We start from the raw sequence: 22934 nt of genomic DNA on the forward strand, positions 1-22934 counted from the left end.
TCGGTTTTTTGTTATGTTCTTTGAGGGCTGAGGAAATGTCCTGCATATATGCAAATTGTTGGATCACTACGTTCTTGAATCATTACCATTTTGCTGAGGACACTGGTAATGTAGTTGATTTAAGTCTTTAAGTCTCCTTGTGAGGTTTATTTTTTTTTCCAGAACAATGTGACTCTTCTCTTTTAAAACCCATTAAGGGATGAAAAAGTCATTAGAATGTGAATGTGGATATCTCAGGAATTGATGTACTACATTTGGAGCTGTTATATTAATGAAAGCGAGATTATCATAGAAATGAATCATATAGCCATAAACTTGTAACACACAGTGGGATCCATTAGTATGTCAGTGGAAATGATGTGGTGTTATCAAAGAAAATGTGATTTGTCTTAATGGAGAGAAAGTGTGAGCAGAACATATACATGAATTTTAGAAAATTTTTAAGAGGATTTAAAAGCTAAAACTATTTCTATATCTTAAAAGTCTTTAAAATAGGTTCTATTGTTGAAGAAGATTACATGTGGATAATGATGTTATTTATTATATCAACTAACAAAGGTTGAAATTAATTACTATAAGATTGTTAATTTTTACCTATCTTTTAATATGTGCAGAATTTCTACTGATGTGTAGACATGTCTTCTTTTCCTGCATCTATCTTTAGTTTAAGACTCTGATATAAATTTCTTTCTCTGAAAGCCATTCAAGTCTCCTGTTTATAAAAGTAGCTTTGGTATAGAGGTTGGGGATAAAATAAAGACACTAAAAAGTTCGTCTTTTACTTTCAGTGACTGCAATTAGAGTGGAATTGTAACTTCCCTTCTACATTAAAAATGTGAGTAGAGTTTAAGATGAATGTATAGCAATTACTTATTCTCTAAGCTGAAAAGTTGCTTGAGTAGGTTTAGTCCGAGTGTTATGATGAAAATTAGGGGTTATTGACCCTGATAAAAGAAACCTGGATTGATGGTCCACTTAATTTTTTATCCAGAGATCCCTGAGAAGTCTCGCCCAGCAATTGATAATTTGGAGCTTACAATTTTACTTTATTGTTGTCTTCCAAATGACTTAGATCTTGAACTGAAAAAAATATCTCACATCACAACCTGGAAATAATATCTTCATATAACTTCCTATCTTTCTTTTTGTATTCTGGAAAACATAAAAGGCTATATACACAAAATGTATTTTCAGTATTTAATCAATCATGTGAGTTGTTGAAAATTAACTAGTTAACAAAAATAACATATATAATCTACTAGTTCAAAAATTTGATAATTTGTAAACTAAGGCTAATAAGAGAAAATTTTCATGAACATGTTAATGTTTTATAGATACAATGATGATTTCTAGAAATAAAAGCAGAAGGCTTAATAAGTTGATTAATATTTATGAAATTGGCACAATAATTAATAAGACAAGGAAAGTATTCCCTGACTCCACATGACAAACAATTAGATATTTTAAATAAAGTGTGAAAAGTGCCTGGTGATAGGAAATACAAAAAATGATGGTGTACTAATAACTCAGGCAGGTAGTTTAGGAAATTCTGAGACCCTAACTAGCTTGTCCTCCGAGTAGCTCCACTGATACACATCACAATGCCATGAACATTTCAGATGTTTAACAAATATTTGTTAAATGAATACATGAAGATATGCCCACACTTAAGTACCTAACTGCTGGAGAGACAGACATGGAAAGAAGTCTTAATTACATGCTAATAATAATAACCACTTAGTAAGCATTTCTTTTGTGGGAGACCAACTATGCAGGCATTTTATGTCTATTATGTATAATGTTTTAAACAATCCTTAAAGATAATAATGACAAATTAGTAGCTGATATTTACATAATGCTTACTGTGTGCTAGTTTTTCCTTTTTGTTTGGCTGAGAGAGGGTAACTTAGGGAGAAGGGAGTAAGGTGTGAGACACTTTTTCAGTCAAAGGGTACATCCTGAGTAAAGCCAGAGAAAGAGAAGAATGAACAGTTTGTTCAGGAATAGAAGTAGTTACTCAGTGATCAAATGATTTGTAAAAGATGTTTGGAATTCAGTTTTACCCTGGACCTACTGCCCCTCTGAACTTTATGTGACGTGAATCATTACTTTCCATGAAAGGTGAGTGTTTTAATGTTAAATTAAATCTTACTTTCTGTAGTATATTTTGTTATATACAATGATCTTGGCTTTATTATGGCTGGTGGAAAGAAGGTCATGATCCCCTTTCTATCATGCCAGAGAAGATATGAGTGTGACATCAGTGAAAGTCACCGAGTGAGGAGAAATTAGACCATACAGAACCTTAAAATTCTTACAATATGTTCTTTTACACTGTTGAAGGCTTACTCTCATAAAACAAATAAATGGGTGAAGAGCAGCTGAAATCAGACTCTTTCCTGCTTTCCGCCACTGTTTTTATATTAGAAGAATGCAAAGAAAGAAACACGCATGTGATCTCAGCTACACTAAAAACGCCACTTTTGGGTTCTCTGTTTTTCAAATACGGCAAAAGGGATTCAAGCAAATGATTAGTCACATGAGTGCAAGGAGATGACAAATTATAGATGAAAGTGAGAAACCCCTCTAGGAGAGGTTTATAATAAAATTGTCAACACTCTCTTTAAGAGACTCAGCTGGAAGCTGCTATAGTCTCTAAAATCACTAGCCTCAGATTATCTTTTTTCTCCTTTATTGAAGCACTAACATCAACCACAGGTGGTAAGTGGTAGCCAATTATGCTCTCACTTTCAAAATTAATAGCATTGTGCAGTCTGACAGTCTCGTATTCTTGGCCTAGGTGTTAACTGTTAGGCCACTGCTACTTTTTCTCTTTTTCACCAGTGAATACATTAAATTCAGCAACTAGAGCTGACCAGTGGGGCCCATCTGTCTCTCGCTTTCTCCTAATGAGCTGCGAGTCTGGGGATGACCAGCATAACCTGTCCAAGCAGTCGGCTTCTTGCCAGAGCCAAGCCACACCAGCGGGGCCTGCTTCTTGCCCCTTCCTCTGGCATCCAAGCATAGACACAAGTGAAATCTAGTGAAAGTGGCAAAGGGGACGTAGAGCTATCTTAGCTTCATGTGCTTCTTGCTTGAGATTTGAGGGAGAGAAAATATAAATACAACATTTAATTAGCTACACTATCCCGTACTACCTGAAGTTCTTTTGATTAGTAAGATTGACAGGTTTATCTACAGGCATAACTCAAAATTTAGATTTTAATAAGTCTTCATATTTATCTCGTAGTGCTCTTACCTCTGTTTTCTCCAGTCTTTTCTTGTTGTTGTTAACTGTAAGCACTTACATGATTCATTTCAATCCATGTCTTCATCAGTGAAGTTTGGACTCCTGCAATAATCCTCTTACTGTAGTGCTCCCAGGACAACCCTCCCTCCCATTCCCACTTCTGTTATTCCATCCTGCAGATTGGTGGTGGATTAATCTTCATGTTATAGTTTCTGCTTAGGAAACTTAAACAACTTTTAATATTTCTACTATATTAAATCTAATGTAATTTAGGGAGTAGGTAGCAGTGTGCCAGAAGATAAAAGTGGCTTCAATGACCTACTTATCCAGTTATTTTTCTGTTCTTTATCTTATTTAAAAATATATTTATTCTACTGCCAGACCCAGTTCTCTCTCTCTCTCTCTGTGTGTGTGTGTGTGTGTGTGTGTGTGTTTTGGTTTTGGTAAATAATTTGCAATCTTTTCTGATAAACTACTCTCATTATTTGTGGACAATTATTTCATATTTCTAGATAACTTCAAAGAACACAATCGCATCTACCATTTGAAAAGTATTCCACACATTTACATTTTACTCCATAATCCATTTGTGTCCACCTAAAAACATTTGAAGTCAATTGCCGTTGAATAAAGTTATAGTTCTAGAATATGTGCCATGTTTATTTTGTGGACTTTTGAGGACCCAGACATACTACCCAGTATTTCATGTAGTACAGTCTTCAGTTGAGGAAGCTGGTTTTTACACTGTTTGCTTCTTTGGTATTAAGATTTTTACTTATTCGACTCACAGACAATCTCATCTCCCACTTCCTCTTTGAAGACTACTTGGTGTATTCCAGGCTTCGTAGGTGTTCCTTTTTTTTTTAACTCTTAAAATATGAAACATTTCCCCATAATTTATTGAATATCTTATTTGGAAAAGGAAAGTATCAATTGTTCAGTGTTTGGCACATTCTGTCTGTTTTAATTGTTTTGACTTGGACTAAAAATTCCTTAAAGGATAAGGGGCATGGTGCAGTGAACGAAGATACGAAGAACACTTAATATTCTTCCGAGTATGAAATAGTTACATACGTGGTTGGTTGTAGAAGGTTTCTTAAACTACTGACAAGAGTTGAAAAGGTGAAAATTGTTGATGTTTTTGCTCTGATAGTTGGATTTTCTTTTTTCAAAATACAAGACCATGATTACTAAGGACAGATAACTCCTCAGAGTGACCTTCTAGTGAAAAGAGTAATAAAATGTGCTTTCATTTGTACTTTTTTTTTCTTTTCTTTTTTTTTGAGACAGTCTTGCTCTGTCACCCAGGCTGGAGTGCAGTGGTGCGATCTCAGCTCACTGCAAACTCTGCCTCCCTGGGTTCAAGCAATTCTCCTGCCACAGTCTGTCTAGTAGCTGGGATTACAGATGCACATCACCATGCTTGGCTAATTTTTTATTTTTAGTAGAGACAGGGTTTTGTCATGTTGGCCAGGCTGCTCTTGAATTCCTAACCTCAGGTGATCTGCCCACCTTGGCCTCCCAAAGCTGGGATTACATGAGTGAGCCACTGCACCTGGCCGATTTGTACTTTTCTAGTTAGTTTTATTTAATTTATTTTTCCTTTGTCAAAAGCTCTTCCTAATGAAAGTCACTTAAATAAATCATTAAATTGAGAGACAACACTTGGTGCAAGGATAATCTAATCAGTTGTTACTGTGACTAATGATTAATCTTTTTTCTAACTTCTTGTTACATTTGTGGTCTGTGCCACACTATTAAGTAGTTAGTTGCCTGCTATTTTTTCCTCTAGTAATTTTTTTACAGAATTAGTTGACCTCATAAGGACAGAATCTGTTCTGTCCTCATAAGAACAGATTCTTGTGGATCCCACTGTGCTGGGCACCCTAAATACTTAGCTGTTTAGCATTCAAACCTGTGCTTAGACATAACTGAAAAATGAACAATATTTCTACAGAGGAAGGTGCCTGAAACTTCTCTTATTTCATACTCAATTTGCATTTCATAATAATATGATGAGCTTGTATGTGTATATAAACATTTACCTTTTCAAATGCTTTCACATTATAATCTTATGTCATCCTTTTTGGTATTTTATCCTACTGGTTCCTAACCTTTTATGATAACAGTGCCTCTGGTTGATTTTATAAACCATACATGACACTTGGAATTTGGTTCTTGTTATCCTTCATGTCAGAGCAGTTTTAAATAATCTTTTAGTAGAAGATTTTTACTTTTGAAAATCAAACACTATTTCCCTCAGTTTTATAGTTTAGAAAGTTTTCTGTAGTCTCCCAAAATATTTTTAGCATTCTGTTAATTTTCTCAGCACATCCAATGATGAGTTGTAACCCTTAAAGTTTACATCATCATCAACATTGAACAATCACTCATCTTGTACTAATACAAAAGGTTGCATCTGAAGAAACTCATTCCCTCCCTCCCTATCCTGTGACTCCCAGGACCGTGATTATCAGTGTCTCTTCCATCTCATTTTCTTCCTTTTTTATTCAAGAGTCCCAGCTCCTTTGAAGTGTATGCCACTCACCATCCACAACTTCTCCTAAGCTTCTTACAAGTCTCTCATTCACTGAAAAATTAGCTCCCAGCTTATTATTGTCTTCCTCTCTACCCCTACAGCCGTCATTATTTATGGTCAATTCAACATTCACATGGATGACACAGCCAACATTCTGACTTCTTAAATCGTGAATCTTCTCATTTTGAAAAATCTGTTCTCTACTGCCATGGTCATACATATCCTAGACTTTGTCACTTTGGTAACTATGTCAGCTCCTGTTTTTCCAATTCATTTACTCTAGTATTTCCATATTCCAAAAGTCCTTTTATTTAATGAAAACCTTATATTCATATTTACTTTCCATCATGCTTCTCTAATTTTTGCTTCCTTCATACCTATCAGAGAGTCTACAGTTCAGTTAAATAGCTTCTGTAACAATCTCAACTTCTTTTCCTCTTTTTTCCTCTATTTATTCAACTGTCAAAATTCTAAACTTGATTTATACCAAATTGTTTCCTTCTCTGTGGCTGTCCTAGAGAAGCTGGATATTTTAAAAAATAAGAATCACAGAACCCTGTTGACTTCTTTTTCTTTAAATTAATTAGCATACAAATTTAGTTAGCACTTAACTCCATCAGATAATTTTGCTACCTTTTCCTAGTGAGTTTAGTTTTCCACTCTCTGTAAACTATTCTAGTACCTTTTCTCTCCTGATCATATTCTCTTATCATGTCAGGTGATGAACTCACATCATACTTCCAGTTGACAAATCTGTTGTATGTGTACTTATAGTTTCTGCCTTGCTACTTGCACAGTAATTGGAGTGTCCCTCTTTCTATCAGAGGCCACCTCCTATGTGCCTATGCATCTCATCCCTCCTCAACTTCCCCAAATTCATCACTGCAGCTCTTCTCCCCCCTTTCTGCTTTATTACTGTGTTTCCCACCCTCTATGATCATTCAACAATGCATATAAACATGTTCTCCAATCAACCATTAAATGACACTTCCCTTCTTCCCCCAGGTAAAGTCTGTACTTCCCTAGTTCTGAGGGTTGTCTCCTTGCAAGTCTAGATTGTATATACCACCTCCATCCTGGTCTCCACTTTTTTGAAACTGTTTTGGAAACCATTCTTGTCATCACTCTCAATGCTGTACAATAAGTAATTCTAACGTCTCAGTGGCCTAAAACTCCATTTATCAATCTTTCCTATTTTGTAAGTTTGGCCTTAGTAGGCTAAGGAGGTTCTTCTGGTACATCCTACTCATAGGCATTGCTTCTCTCATGCGTCTTCCCATTCTGGAACTTAGGCTGAAAAGGGAGCAGCTTTTTCGGACTTCCTGCTGGCAAAATTAATGGAAGTTCCTGAGAGGGTCAATTAGCCATATGGTCATTACAATAAAGAGTATTTCATGTTTGTTATTATATGTAAATTATGTACTATATCTTTGAGTAAAATTTATAATAAAACTTTGTTTGAAATGCATTTGTATATCTTTTTTTTTTCCTGGAGAGTTTAACAAATGTTAAACATTTGCCAGCATACCACTGCTATTATGCTTCTTATATGCAGCACATCTTAAAAAAAACCTCTTGCTATTCTCTTTTCACAGCTCTCCCTCTCATGACCGTGTCACCCTCTCAGTCTTCTCAGTCCTGGTAAATGATATAATCATTCAGTCTGTTGGAAAATCCTAAAACCTAGTAGTCATGCTTGGTTACTTTTTTTTGTCTTCTAAATCCAGACAATCAAGTCCTGTCATCTCTACTTAAAATATAAATTACTCTCCACTTTCACTGTCACCATCCTAATCCATTGTCACCATTATTCATTGCCTAGGCTATTGGCAATTTCTCTTAACTGGACTCCATTCTTCCTTGTCTTGTCTCCCTACATTTGCTCCTTGCTTAGTATAGCAATTTTTCAAAAATATAAATCAGGTGATGTCACTTCCCTGCTTAAAACACCTTGATGACAGATGCCTTACTTAGCCAGGTATTCTTGGGCCACAAAAATTTTTCTTAATAGGCTTTATTTTTTAGAACAGTTTTTAGTTCATAGTAAAATTGAGCTGAAGATGCAGAGATCCCCCATATGCCCTCTATCCCCACATATGCACAGCTTTACCTACTATCAACAACCCACACCACAATGGTACATTTGTTATAATTGATGAACTACATTGACAAATTATTATCCAGCATCAATAGTTTATGTTAGGGTTCACTCTTAGGGTTGCACATTCTGTGGGTTTGGACAAACATATGATGCCATGTATCCAACATTATAGTCTCATACTGAATATTTTCACTGCTCTAAAAATCCTTGGTGTTCCACCTATTTATCCATGGTGAAATGGATAAATCCCCTTAATCCCTGGCAACCACAGATCTTGTTACCGTCTCCTTAATTTTGTCTTTTCCAGAATGCCATATGGTTAGAATCATAGAGTATGCAGCCTTTTTAGATTGGCTTCTTTTACTTTGTAATATGTATTTAAACTTCCTTCATGTTTTTTCATGACTTGATAGCTCATTTCTTTTTAGTGCTAAAAAATAGTTTATTGTCTGGATGTACCACAGTTTGTTTATCCATTTACCTACTGAAAGACATCTTGGTTGCTTCTAAGGTTGAACAATTATGAATAAAGCCGGGAAGGAGTTAAGAATATGTCACACCAAAATTTTACCACAGTTATTGAGATTCTTATAAAACCACTGGAAAGGCCAAGGTTGTGAATGTCAACAAATGTTGTGTGACCTTTCAGGTATGGTCTAAAACATCAGGAACTTTTTGCTGTTACCTCTTCAGGAATCACTGAGAAACTTTCTCAGATTTCTCATTTTTCCCCAGCCACATCCAGGTGGGGAGTATCAGATGGAAACATAAAGAAGGAGACAACGGGGCCACTGCAAAGTCTCACATCTGTCAAAGTCACACATCCATTCACTACTGCTCTGGAGGGTGAAGGCAATTAATTCTGCTTCTCTTATACTTCTAAATCTTATACAAATTGATCTCACTGGCAGAATGTAACTCATATCAAAGCCCTGGAAACAAGGAAGTCTGGAAAAGATATTTTTCAGGCTTCTAGCCCCTGACATTCAAGAAAGAACATGGATAGTTTTATAGATAAATCCTGGTTGCCAAAATAAGCAAAAAGAAAAAAAACCAAAAAAAAAACCAAAAAAAAAAAACCCACCAAAAAACAAAACAGAAACAAACAAACAAAGAAGCAAGCAATGTGCAAGACAAACTAAATACATATCCCCCGCTTACCTCCAGATGGATGGTTAACAACTGCAAAGCAAAGCAGATGCCCTGAGAATAAAATTTTCTTCTCTAGGAAGTTCTTGATTAAAGGATTCTTGTCCCACTGAATGTCTGATTCAGACACGATTTCTCAAATCCATTCTCTCTGTTTTTCTCACATGTAGCAAAAATGATAAGAGCATTATAAGAGAAAAGGTGAAAGGGCTGAATGAAATTTCCATTGATTCTGGATGATGTCCGCCCTTTGAAGATTTAAGAAAGGAGAAAAATACTGTTTTCTACATTATAGTACTTGAAGACCTAGCTGAGAAAACAAGATTAAAGCATGTAGAACAAACTGGGAACAAATATGCTGTATATTAATAATATGCTTGGTTTTGTAACATGGAAGAAAATATTGGTGTGTGTAGAGTAATGGAAGAAGGCGTCTGTCTGAGCCTTAAAGATGGATAGTAATTGGGGCAGTGAGAGGAAGGGAGGAACATTCAAAGTGTATGTATGGAGGGGAGAATGCCGTAAGGAAGGGCTGGAACGAGCATGTCAAGGAATAGTGGGAAGTTTTTCAACAACCTCCTAAAATAACTTCATCTCTAAATTTGCCCTGTCAGTTCATTTGCCGTAACTATTACCAATAGTTCTTCACTTTGCCCTCCTGCCTTGACACATGAAGACCCTCATTTTTATTACACACTCTCAAGGATTTACCCAGAGTTATTAACATTTCATGTCATGGTTCTGCCCTTCTCTTTCTTTATTGGAAATACTTATCAATAAGTAAGTGAAAAATAATGATGAATAATAGTGATGGCTTCTAACTTGAAAGTGGAAGAGCATATCAGAAAACAAATTGTTGGTAATCAGTTGAGAAGGTTGTTAATTTGTTCCAATATATATATATTTTAAATATGTTCACAAACTTTGTTAACTATATTAATAATAAATAAATGTCAACATATCTTTACATTTTGGGAAAACATCTGTGAGTTTTGATACGAGTATTGAGGATGGCTGTTTTGTCCAGACAATAGGTAGATAAATGTAAAATGCAAATCTGGTTTTATTACCTTTATAGAAATAATTCAGTGGCTCACTATTATATCTGTGCTTTTAATTTCTCATCCAAAGTCTTGTCCCCTGTCCACCTCTTTGCTGTCATCTCTCACCTTGCTAAGAGGTATACTTATGCTCAGTGATTTTCTAGTAGTTTGCTGCAGGCATTATGCTGTTTCACACCACACTGTCTTTGCTAATGTTCTTTTTTCACCTAAAAGATTCTCCTCAAACCTGTTTCAATGTGTTTAATTTTTCCCTGTCTTTAGAAATTTGGCTTAGGCAACAACTGCTACAAAACACCTTCCTTAACCTTGTATGATGAGGTTTAATGTCTCTGTGCTTTCACGTAAATGTGACTATACTTTTATCATTACACTTTCCATAGTATATTGAAATTATCTGTTTGGATTTCTGTCTTCATCACTAAAATGTAAACTGTGTAATAAATGTAACCATGTTATATTGAATATTGATCATTGTATTCCATGTTCTTAGCAGAATGCCTAACATATAATAATATCTTCAATTGAAGAGAACTGGTAAGAGTAGAGGTTGCAAAATTGGGGAAATTTTTTGAAAGACCAGATAGCTTGCTTAGGGAGGCTGAGAATACCAGGCTCAAAAATTTAGGCTATGTGTAATAGGAAGCTACTCTAAATTTTGTGAACACCTAAGTTTTACTAGGCACTTAAAAATGCTTTATGACAGATAGGCCAATTGAACAGAATAGAGAGCCTAGAAATAAATCCACACCTATAGATAAACTGATCTTCTACCCAGGTGAAAAGAATGCATGATGAGAAAAGGAGAGTTTCTTCAATAAATAGTGTTGAGTAAACTGGGTATCTACATGCAAAAGAATGAAATTGAACCCTTATGTTATATCTTATTTAAAAATGAACTCAAAATGTATTAAAGACTTAAACATAAATGTTGAAACCATAAAACTCATAGGAGAAAATATTCAAAAAGAAAACTTCTTAATATTGGCCTTGGTAATTGTTTCTTGAATATGGCACTAAAAGCACAGGGGAAAAAATAAAAAATAAACAGTGGAGTTACATTAAACCAACAGGCTTCTGCACAGCAAAGAAAATAATCAATAAAAAGAAAAGGCAACTTATAGACTAGGAGAAAAGATTCACAAATCATACATCTGCTAAAGTGTTAATGCCCGAAACATATAAGCAAATTCTATAGTTTGATAGCAAACAAAGCAAAAGCAAAAACAAAATACAACAAAAAACCTTGAAACCAAACCAAAACCACAAATAGCCCCATTAAAAAATGGGCAAAGGATCTGAATAAACAGTTCTTCCAAAGAAGCTTTGAAATACCAAGAGGTATATGAAAAGGTGTTCAATATCACTAATCATCAGGGAGATGCAAATCAAAACCACAAGGAGATATCATTTTCCATCTATTAGGGTGGCTATAATCATAAAACCAAAAGGTACATGTTGAGGAGGATGTACAGATAAGGAAAACCTATATACTTTTGGTAGAAATGTAAATTGGTGCCACCATTATGGAAAAATGTATGTAAATTTCTCAAAAAAATTTAAAATAGAACTACCATTTTGTGATAGTTAATGCTGAGTGTCAATTTGATTGGGTTGAAGGATGCAAAGTATTTATCCTGGGTGTGTCTGTGAGGGTTTTGCCAAAGGAGATTAACATTTGAGTCAGTGGGCTGGGAAAGGCAGACCCCCTTTTAATCTGGGTGGGCACCATCTAATCAGCTGCCAGTGCAGCTGGAATATAAGGCAGGGAGAAAAACATGAAAAGACTAGACTGACCTAGCCTTCTAGCCTACATCTTTCTCCCATTCTGGATGCTTCCTGCCCTCAGACATTGGACTCCAAGTTGTTCAGTTTTGGGAGCTGGACTGGCTCTTCTTGCTCCTCAGCTTGCAGGTGGCCTGTTGTGGGACCTTGTGATTATATGAGTTAATACTTAATAAACTCCCCTTTATACACACACACACACACACACACACACACACACATCTCCTATTAGTTGTGTCCCCCTGGAGAACCCTGACTAGTACACATGTATATTCCAGCAATCCCACTTCTGGGTATATATTCAAAAATATTGCAATCATAATCTTGAAGAGATATCTGCACTCCCATGACCACTGAAACATTATTCACAATAACTGAAACATAGAAGCAACATAAATGACCACCAATGCATAGATCAATGAAGAAAAGGTGATATATTCATGTAATGGCATATTATTCAGCCTTAAATAGGAACTATTACTATTTGCGACAACATGGATGAACCTGGAAGACATTTTGCTAACTGAAATAAGATATAGAAAGGCAAACACTAGATAACACTACATCTCTGATGGATCTAAAATAGTCAAACTCATAGAAGCAGAGAGTAGAATGGTGGTTGCCAGGGGCTGAGGGGAGGGAAGTATTAGTTAAAGGTCACAATGTTTCAGTTACACAGGATGAATAAGCCCTAGAGATGTACAGTACAGCATAGTGCCTATAGTTAACAATATTGTATTATATACTTAAAACTTTGTTAAGAGGATAGATCTCATGATAAGTGTTGTTAACACACACAGGCACATACAAATATGGTGGGAGGCAACTTTCAGAGGTGATGGATATGTTTACAGCATAGATTGTGGTGATAGTTCCACAGGTATATAATCTTCAAACTCATCAAAGTAGTAGTATATATTAAATATGTGCAGCTTTTGCATGCCAGTCATACCTCAATAAAGTGGTTAAACATGCTGTATAAATTAGGTCTTAGGAATCCCTAATTTTTCTGTCTTTGTGGGTAGGGATTATTGCATATATATATATGTATTTTTTTTTTATATATATATATATATATGACATAATTGATGCTCAGGGATGACAAATGGCTTTCTCAGTATCACAAAGTTGGCAAAAAATGGAGTGGGTCTTTAAACTACAATCTGTCTCTGAGGTCTTTCTATATTGTGTTAAGTAATCTAACAGAAGTAATTGCTGTAAATGGTTATTTGAAGTAATCACTCTTTCACTGATTCCTTACTTGAAGGTTTAGGTCATATTTTAAAGCTTACACACAATACCAGTGAACCCAGATTTTTTTCAGTTTCACAGTGGTTCTTTGACCTGCTAGAATCATGTGTTTATGGAGAGAGCCAATATAGCACACAGCCTGTTACATTATTTGGGATGCCATTCAAAGTGCAGCTGGCAAATACTTCTGCCAAAGGAAATTTCAGTATAAAAGTGCTGCTGCTGAAGGCTATTGAGCTACCTATTTGTAAAAGCTATCTGAGTCATTTTTCTTTTCATCCTCTATCACCAGCAGTGGGTAATCCTTTAGTTCCTGTATTGCTTTTCTAGTCATTCTTCTTGAATGGCAGTCTCACACAATGGTTGCCTGGAATGTGCCAATTTCTTGTGGTTTCTCCTCTGATTATGTTTGGAGATGTTGAGAGAGAGGGTGAAACATGTGAAACCAATCTACTAATACCAGCTAATTTAAGTAAAGTTTGTTTCAAATGGATTGCCCTGGAAGCCACCAAGAATCATTACGTAAGCCACATTTTTCTGAAATGTAGGTGAGCAAAACTGAGCTTAGTTTCTTCCTTTATACATTTATTTAACACCTAATACAGGTGTTCATAGCATTTATTACTCTTTTAATTTCTTTACTAATCTCTTTATCACCTTCTAGATTGTCAACTCTATTAGTACAAAAATCTTGGTTGCCTTTCTCAGCACTTTACTGCTAGCATCTCACATGGATCATGGCATGGAGTAAGCAGTTAAAAGGACAATTACTGGATGAATAAGTTATAAACATGCAATATTTTTGACTATTACAAAATTCTCCACTCTGGTACAAAAAAGGCAAATAATCACTATATTCTTTAGAACAGTGCTTCTCAAACTTTCATGTATCTGAATTACCTGAGGATCTTGTTAAAATGCAGTTGGCTGGCCGGGCGCGGTGGCTCACGCCTGTAATCCCAGAACTTTGGGAGGCGGAGGCGGGCAGATCAGGAGATCAGGAAATCGAGACCATCCTGGTTAACACGGTAAAACCCCGTCTCTACTAAAAATACAAAAAAAGCTGGGCGTGGTGGCGGGTGCCTGTAGGCCCAGCTACTTGGAAGGCTGAGGCAGGAGAATGTTGTGAACCCGGGAGGTGGAACTTGCAGTGAGCCGAGCCTCCAACCTGGGCGAAAGAGTGATACTCCATCTCAAAACCAACAAACAACAAAAATGCAGTTGGCTTTAGCAGAGATGGGACAGGGCCTGAAACTGCATTTCTAACAAGCACGTGGATGATGCCACAGTTGTCATTAGACATTTTGAGAAGCAGCTGTTAGAACACCTCCGCCGTGAACTGCTATGTTCATGTTGCCACTTCTTCCTCCAGTTTCATTTATTTGCTGGCTGGCCTATCTGGCTTTCCATCAGCAATTCATTAACCATCTTTAAATAGATAAATCGCTGTGGCTACTCAGCCTGGGACACACTAGATGTATACTCTCTCAGAGAAGCAACTCAATTGCAAGTTACAGCCTTCACTTGATAGGATCTGTCCCTTGTGACTTTTGATTTTGGGTTCATATCTGAAGCTCACATTTGTTTTCTTTGGGTCACTCTCTTAATACAAGTAGTGCATCTCTCTGTCCGCAGATACCAAGGGCTGGCTTTTCCCCTTACTGTCACAGCCTTTGAAGGACTGTCCAAGATAAAATGTATGTATGCTTAACATTTCCCATGTTAATTAAGCTGGATGATTCTTAAAATACCCTACTAAATGTTGCAAAACTCTATCCATGTATTTTGGAGGGATATAAAAACCAAAAACAGGATCAACACATACAAGCTTTATTATATTTATGAAGATTCTTTTTCTGTACATGGGGTTATTGAGAGGAATAAGTAAAACATCTAGCTCAGCTATGTGATAAGAGCTTAATACAGCGATCTATTAAAATATTTTTATTGATTTCATTACTGTTGGCTTGAGGTGTGTCCAGCGCTACACAATATAGGTATTTTATGGATTCCAATTGGGTTATAATATACCTTTTGTTATAAATTAGCTAGAAACTGAGAAGTTCTATCGCTAGCCCCAACGCTGACTCAAGCTATTTACTGACCATCTTCTAGATTATTTTTAATAGAAGGGGAACAGTTTTTCACATCATTGAATTCCATTTAGGCTTTTTAAACCTTAAATAGTATTTAAGTAATGACATTATTCTTTTACTCCTCCTAAATATTTCCTGAGCTCCATCAATTCCCTTTTCATGAAGGTCTATTGTTTAGGCAAGTTTTTTCCTTATCTTTTTCATTTTTGATTTATTCTTTAATTTCATGACTTCTACTTTCTTATTTTATCTCATATTTAATATTAGGTTACAGTTTTCTTCTACTTTGCAGCTATATTTTGTTGCTGTTCTTTTGTTATCTGTTAACACATGAATCAGGGCTTTTTCCTTTAGTTCTTAGGATATAATTTCATGAGGTTGGGTAGCTAGCCTTTTCTTCTTTTCGTGGCTAATCAGATGAGTTTTCCTCTATTCTCAGAAGCAGGTTGCTGTGCAAGGGGTGGGTAGGTTAAGGTAGCTTTCTCTTTTTTTTTTTTTTGCTCAAGGACTTTCTCTTCTATGGTTACCACAAAGTATTAAAACTGTGGCCTCTTTGTGTAGAAATGTCCACAGATCTGGTATCTGCCTTCTCAGCACATTTTACATCCAGTAACTGTACCCTTGGCCTCCTGACATGTTCAATTTGGATTCTATTTCTGGAATATTTTCTCCCTCAGTGTGAGTTTTTGTGTTTATGAAAGGGAGACTGCTGAGTATTTCTGAGATGCTCAAGTATTTAAGCAGCCTCAGAAAATCCTGCTTCTTCAGGAGACTGTTGCTGAGTCCACGCCATCTTTTCTGCTCATGCTAAGCTGTGATTGCTATTTATTCCACCCCTAGTAGACTCCTCTCTTTTTGGGGTATTTGTTAGAAATACATAAAATAAAGCTTGGAGGCACTTGAGATCATCAGAATTCCCTTTATCTTCCCTTCACTATTTCTGCAAAGTGTTAAATCCATGCAGATTTGGGCCCTCTCACTCATATTCTGGAAGATGGCTGTGCTATCCTAGATGCTCAGTTATTAAGAGGATTTAAGGAGTGACTGACTGTGTAGAATCACCTGGGAAGCTTTTGAAAAATACCAATAGCCATCCCTTGCTTCCAAGATTCAGTCAGTTTGAAGTGGGGCCCAGGAACCAGCATTTTAAAATTGCTCCCACCATGTTCTAGAATGCAACTATGGCAAGTAACTGCTGTTCTAGGTCGATTTTAAGTTTGATACTCAATTCAATTGGCGCAGAGTTTGAAGTCTTTCCTTTCCTTTTTCCTTTCCTTTCCTTTTTCCTTTCCTTTCCTTTTTCCTTTCCTTTCCTTTTTCCTTTCCTTTCCTTTCCTTTCCTTTTTCCTTTTTCCTTTCCTTTCCTTCCTTTGACATAGGGTCTCACTCTGTGATACAGGCTGGAATGCAGTGGCACGATCATGGCTCACTGTAGCCTCGAGCTCCTGGGATTGAGTAATCCTCCCACCTCAGCCTCCCTACTAGCTGGGATTTCAGGCACAGGCATGCACTACCACACCTGGCAATTTTTTTTTTTTTTTTTGTAGAGACATGGTCTCACTATGTTACCTAGGCTGGTCTCAAACCCCTGGGCTCAAGCGATCCTCCCACCTCTGCCTTCCAAAGTGCTGGGGTTACAGACATGCGTCTTCATGCCCGGCCTCTAAAAGTCATTCTTTTAATAAAAATGCAGCATTGGTTTTCTCTCATAGAAATGTAAAAATCAAATCCTTCCTATAAAATTATCATTCTGCAGTATCTTTTCTATTTTTTTTCCCTCTTGCCATCAGAAAATATTTTGAAAAGTTAAGGGCTTTTTATCTTTATGGAATGTGAGCATAGAAGAAGCATTTCTAGTCAAAATACCTGACTTAACTGTTTTATTTTTTTAAATATTTTCTTATGCTTTTAATTGTATTCAAAGGATTACCAGTTTTCTAGTTTCTTGGTGCTGAGAAGAGATTTGCTAATTCAATATTGTCCTCAAAAAAATACAGTGAATAGAATTTTACTACAGAAAGGGATGCCAGTTATATATACACAATTTAAAAATTTTTCCTTTATGTTGAATTTCCTTAAGGGAAAAAGTAGTATTTATCTTCAGTCACTTCAGCACTTATAAAATATATGGCATAAAGTAATGTAAAAATTTGTTAAGCAAATGTTGTATGAAATGAATGACAAAAATGCCAGCATTCATTCCACAGGTTTTTAATATCAATTGTGCAAATAATTATTTAGTATATATGATGTTTAAGAGCTACGTTTAATAATTTTTGTTAGATTCAAAGTATATGCATTTCTAGAGACAACAGCAGAGGGTACATGATTAGATTGCTTTAGTTTATAAAATAATGTCAAGAAAAAGATGGTGTGTCAAAGTAAATTTTAAGAAATTAAGAGAACAATCTTTAAAATTTAAGGATATATTTAGAGTGTCTTTAGGAAAGTCTGGCTTAATGTCCAACGTTTAGTGCACTGATCACGTGGACATGAATCTTTGATCTTCATTTTCTTATACACTTTTATTCCTTTGGTTGAACTTATTATATATATAATCTATGTATATTTATGTGTATATACCCACATATAATATATATAATATATTCATAAAATACGTATTTTTATAAGAGATGTATTGTTTGTACAAGAAAGATTAGTGCATTCTATTATACATTCCAGTGTCATCTTCAAACTACTGCCAGATAGTAACTATGTAGTCTTATATTTAGTCAAACATTTTCCCATTTCCTTAATGGCAAAGGCCAAATGAAGTCAAGACTAAATAGACTGATTAATCTAGCAAGGAAAAGTAAATTTAGAACTGAAGAAAGGCTTTGTTTGCTTTGAAATATGTCTCAGCACCCTAGTTTGGCAGGGGCCTTTATTAATCTACTTTATACCTCATATAAGGATACATTTGACCTTTTTAAAAACTGTTCTCACAGTATGAGATAGACGAGTTCTTGATGAGAGTTGACATGGGTAGTGTGTGGATTACATAGGAATGAGAATACATGATTTACCTTATGTATTATTTTTTCAAATCATGAGCTTAAATAGTTTATTATTACTCATAGGTTCTTTTTTTTTTTTAAATAGACAGAGTCTCGCTGTATCGTTAGGCTGAAGTGCAGTGGCGTGATCTTGGCTCACCGCAAGCTCCGTCTCACAGGTTCAAGCTATTCTCCTGCCTCAGCCTTCCAAGTCGCTGGGAGTACAGGCGCACTACCACGCCCAGCTAATTTTTGTATTTTTAGTAGAGACCGGGTTTCACCATGTTGGCCAGGACGGTCTCGATTTCTTGACCTCGTTATCCACCCGCCTCAGCCTCCCAAAGTGCTGGGATTATAGCAGTGAGCCACCACGCCTGGCCACTTGTAGGTTCTTAATGCACATTTTAAAAATAAGTGACAGAGTTCATTTTATACTCTTCAGATTCCCCAAAGGAGACACTCTGCATGATTAGATTATTGTCTAATACAAATAGAAAAGGTGACACAGGTGTGGAGTGGTGCATTATTTTAAGAGGTGGCCTTTGGTAATGTTAGTACATATGAAACTGTCACTCTTCTTCCTCTTCTCCTAAAAAAAAAAAAACAAAAAACAAAAAACAAAAAAACACCACAGGGGTGAGCTTCCTTACTGGACAATGCTGTGTGCAAGTAAAGGCCAGGAGTAATCTGGATTCAAAATTCAGCATAAAACACTGTATTAGAATTGATCACTCCAGAGGCTATAAATACAAAATGTCTGACAAAGGCCCTGACAAATAAGAAATTTATCAGAAAACAAGCCAATTGTGGATCACATATAACAAGTCAGCAGCAAGCTTTGTTGAGCTGTCTTTTTCTGCTGAGTAGAGATAAGATTGATTGGCGCAACTTTAGGCAACCTCCCTTAAGCAGCAATAAGAACACAAAAAGTAGAGGTTGGAGGAGGGATAGTGTAGATATATAGTTGGGGAGTTTCACAAGGAAATGAGGAAAAAATCAGCAAGAAATCTCTAGGGAAAGAGAATTAGCAGATGGCATGCCAAGTAAATACAAACTCCTGTCACTTATCACATTGACTGTGATTATCTCTGCCTTGCTTACCATAATTAGACATGGAAAGTGTTTTTTTTTTTTTTCTTCTGGAGAAAAGTTCCTGTTTTCCTAATATAGGGTATAAAAATAACTAGATTATATAGTTACTTGATTAACACTCTAAGCATTTTATTTCTAGTTCTTTTATGTGGGAATCTTCAATGGGGTTGTATTTGTAAACTGATCACACATTATAAACCAGTAAAAAAAAACCCTACTTTTTCGATCAATATAGATAAAGCAGAATCATACATTGTGATTTTCTGATTGATTGGTAATAAAAAATGTTTGAGAAACAAAAGGAGACAACTAGAAAATACTTTAAAAAATATTGTTTTTTTTTAAGGACTCTAAATATTCCAGAATATATTTTTATTTTTATTATTTAAATTATAAAAAGGAACTGAACAGAATTTGTGTGTGGCTAGAGGTCTTTGCCTGATTGCGTTTTCCCCTCTGGAGGAAGAATAATGTATGCATTCTAAAATTGTAATTCCATGAAGCAAGATGATCATCAAGGTGCATGAGTTAAATCAATATTTTAATTTTCAAATACATTATAAATGTCTAGAAAATATATGTTTAGGGGAATTATTTTTAAGACATATTTGCAAGGCGGTTTCAAAGATATATATCAGCGTTGTCACATAAATTGTTACATGGAAAATTGATGGTTGAAACTAGCCCAGACACTTCTTTCCATTAAATACAGTAGAAAAAAATGGCAATTTTCTAAGTGTCTTGTGTTACTTGGTACAAATGCCAAGAAATACTGTGGTGTGGTGGATAACAGCATGAAACTGGGAATCTGATGGACCACAGGCCAAGTTACAGCTCAGCTACTTAACCACCCCCTGACCTCATGCATGCTATTTGTCTGCCCAAGTAGCCTCCACATTTTCTTTTTTCTTTTTTTTTTTTGTGTGTGTGTGTACAATATTTATTTTAAATGTTTGTTAAAACAGCACTGTTATTTCTCAGGACAAGAGCAAAGATCACCCCCTGCAGAAGCTTGGGAACTATGTACAGAACTTTATAGAACAGAGGCAATACTTCAGCTTAAGCCTGTCTTCAGATAATGGAATTCTGCGTGGACTCAAGGAACGAAAGGAAACTAGGCAGGGAGAGGGAAGAAAAGTGCCCATCTGAAACAAACTTCAGCTGCCATCAGGGCACATCTTGTGGTGGTCACAGATTGTAGGCTGTTTTTTGGAAGATTCGGGTTCAGCACAGGATTCCATTTGTCTATTCGGCTACACCCCTAGCTGAGGTGCCATGAGGTCAATGTCACTCAAGTTCCTGGCCAGCCCAACTCCCGCAACAAAGAGTCCCAAATTTAGTATCAAGTTCCTCCGGAAGTCATTCCTATCAGTGGCAAAGCGGTAGATGCCCCGAAGCCAATCTCCCACGTTGTCCAGTGTTTCGGGAGTTTCATTAGTCGAGCCAGCAGCGCTCACCGGGACCCCGCTGGAAGCCATAGTAGGCAGCTTCGCATGAAAAATGAGGCCAAATAATAGTCTCAGCCTTGTGAAGATTAAATGGATTAAATCATGTAATATATTTAGCACAGTAGCTGGCACATGGTAGCTCTCAAATTGTAGTTATTATTTTACTATTAGTTCATTGAATCACAAGAATTAGCAACAGTACTTGAAAGAGAACCTTGATTTTTTAAAAATAAAAAAAGTTCAACGTTTTCTAGCTTGTCATTAAATATGTCCAAATAAGAAGTTTGCCATGCCAGGCACTCCACAATAGGCCCAGTATACCTCTCCGAACTTTTCTTCCATAGCTTACCACCCTCCCACCACCCTGCAGTTCTCTCTCCCAGTACAAATGACCCATTTTTGGTAAGCGCACAGTCTTGTTTACTACCATAGCATTGCTTTGCTCGTGTTGTGTTCTTTGCTGAGAATGTCCTTTTCCAGGTTTTTGGAAGTTCATATTCTTACCAGTAAAATCTTGTACAAATCGAATTTTTAAATTCCCCATGGTGCCTCCCTTACTTCTCCATCTGTCATGATGAGGAAAAATACAAATCCTCCCTTCTTTGATCTGGAAAATTTAATCTATTTCTTTCTCCTATGAAACTTAATTATGTGCTTGTCTTCCTTCTCCTATTTGATTGGAAGGCAAGAGTATACGTCTTATCCATCTGTTTACTTCCTCTCTAGCACAACATTTTGCATAGAGGAGATGCTCTGTGAATACTTATAGAATGAATGAATATTGCATTCATGATATATTTAAAACTAGCAGCTATTAGCCAACACTGATAACTACTCATAACATGTTCAAGTAGTTCTTAAGAATAAGGAAAAATTTATTTGAATAATTATTATTGTGAATTTCATAAATATTCCAAATCACCTCAATATCATCTGACCTTATTTGGAAATAAAAATTTGGAAATAAAACTTCGGTTTTATTTTTATATATAGATCTAAAATTTGATTTTCTCTATTTTTCTGTGCTGATTAAGTAGAATTTATCCTGGTCATTTAGATTCTGAACTTTTAATCAAAAATATTTGTTTGCCTGGATTATTGAGATAACTGCCATAATCTTCCATTTCTTGTGGTTTATATCAATTACTGATCTTACTCAATTTTCTAATATTGTTTCTTTTTAGACAACAAATTCCCACACCCCAAAAACTCATTTTAGTGACAGTAATCAGATTGTGATGTGGCCTGAAAGCAACACTGTTCCTCATTCATGAACCAATGGCCCTGTGGGAGATTGAAACTCTGTACCAGCTTTGCTTGGTCAGTCTTGTTGCCATGTTTACTCAGTGCCCAGGAGCCTGGTCTCTTTTGATGCAAAATAATGATGATGATGAAAGTGTCTCATATGCATTCAGTACTTTTTTATTCCTTTAAAATACATTATCATATTTGGTATCATAAATATAAAAAGTGACTGAGTTTTTTCTTCCTTTTTTAGTTTTTGATTTAACTATGAAGAATTTCTATCATTAGGAAATACAAAACACATGTAGAAAGGTGAGGATATGACTACATTTTGAGCCCATTTGCTGAGCAGTGTGCTAAATGTCAAGCTAATTTAATTTAATTTATTTCTTATATATTTTTTTAAATTTTTTAAAATTATACTTTAAGTTCTAGGGTACATGTGCATAACGTGCAGGTTTGTTACATATGTACACCCATGCCATGTTCGTGTGCTGCACCCATCAACTCGTCAGCACCCATCAACTCATCATTTACAACAGGTATAACTCCCAATATAATCCCTCTCCCTTCCCCCTCCCCGTGATAGGCCCTGGGGTGTGATGTTCCCCTTCCCGAGTCCAAGTGATCTCATTGTTCAGTTCCCACCTATGAGTGAGAACATGCGGTGTTTGGTTTTCTGTTCTTGCGATAGTTTGCTGAGAATGATGGTTTCCAGCTGCATCCATGTCCCTACAAAGGACACAAACTCATCCTTTTTTATGGCTGCATAGTATACCATGGTGTATATGTGCCACATTTTCTTAATCCAGTCTGTCACTGATGGACATTTGGGTTGATTCCAAGTCTTTGCTATTGTGAATAGTGCTGCAATAAACATATGTGTGCATGTGTCTTTATAGCAGCATGATTTATAATCCT

At 36.0% G+C, this 22934-nt stretch overlaps 1 pseudogene; it reads right to left on the reverse strand.

Annotated features, from left to right (window-relative positions):
* Positions 1-20087: 20087 nt before the first annotated feature.
* Positions 20088-20798, reverse strand: LOC103236458 (mitochondrial import receptor subunit TOM6 homolog pseudogene; annotated as a pseudogene).
* Positions 20799-22934: the final 2136 nt, after the last annotated feature.

The sequence above is a fragment of the Chlorocebus sabaeus genome, chromosome 7 (assembly GCF_047675955.1).
Source record: "Chlorocebus sabaeus isolate Y175 chromosome 7, mChlSab1.0.hap1, whole genome shotgun sequence".
NCBI lineage: Eukaryota > Metazoa > Chordata > Mammalia > Primates > Cercopithecidae > Chlorocebus > Chlorocebus sabaeus.